Below are 1,011 nucleotides of genomic sequence, written 5' to 3' on the forward strand. Positions count from 1 at the left end.
CAGTGCTGAATTGAAAGAAAATTTGGTAGTAGCTTAGAACTTAAAGTATACTCTTTGACCCAGTAATTTCACATCTTATTTACTTCCAAGGAAAACTCATGCATGTGCAGAAAACACACAATGATGTTCATTGCAAGCACTGCTTGTTATAGCAAAGAATTGAAAGAACTGAGAGAAAACCAAAGGTTACATATACTGTGGCACATCACTGGCTAAATAAATATGCTATAATTTATTCATATCTTAAGGTACTATACTGTAGATAAAAACTAATTAGATACATATATACTGATGTGAATGTTTAGTGAGAAGATATGTAAAATTAAAATTTTCAAATATTTCACATTTCATATATTGTTACATAAAATAAGCAAAGAACTAACTGCTTTACTTGAAAAAGAAAGTTTTCGGTAAAAGGTGAGCAAGTCAAGAAGGAGATACACCTTTAGATAACTGAAGTAAAGGAAGGTACTAGATGTTACCCCTTTTCTTTATGGAAAAGGGAAAGGAACAATCCCTAAGAGTGAAAAACAAAATACAATGAATCACATCAGAAAGGAACCTCGAACCTTGTGTTCTCTTTGCCCAAGGAGCAAAAGAACAGTCATCTACAGCAAGCAGTGGCTACCACCAGGTGGCAGCACGTGCCAGCTTCATGCTCAGGAGAGCTACTGCCGCTATCATCGAGTTTTCTCCCTACTCTGTTCAAAAATATTTCTCTAGTAACCTACTATAGAAGTGATCCCTGAAAGTATAAAGGTCTGTCCTGTGCTTTAGTTTGCGCTAGGAATTTTATTCCTATTTTGTTGATGGAGACATTTCTCCCATCTCCATCCCTACAACCATTCGATATATATAAATATACATAGAATTACATATATAATAAATATAATACATTATGTATATAAAATATATAATTACATATATAATATATATGTTTATACATATATACATATACACACGTATATGTGTATATATTATATACACAGTATCTATATGTTATATATGTAT

At 32.0% G+C, this 1,011-nt stretch overlaps 1 non-coding gene across 1 annotated transcript; it reads right to left on the reverse strand.

Moving 5' to 3' along the window:
* Positions 1 to 544: 544 nt before the first annotated feature.
* On the reverse strand, positions 545 to 764 carry LOC120361867 (small nucleolar RNA U3). The gene has a single exon (XR_005577924.2). It is a non-coding gene; the product is annotated as a small nucleolar RNA U3 (small nucleolar RNA).
* Positions 765 to 1,011: the final 247 nt, after the last annotated feature.

This window comes from Saimiri boliviensis, chromosome 1, assembly GCF_048565385.1.
Source record: "Saimiri boliviensis isolate mSaiBol1 chromosome 1, mSaiBol1.pri, whole genome shotgun sequence".
Lineage (NCBI taxonomy): Eukaryota > Metazoa > Chordata > Mammalia > Primates > Cebidae > Saimiri > Saimiri boliviensis.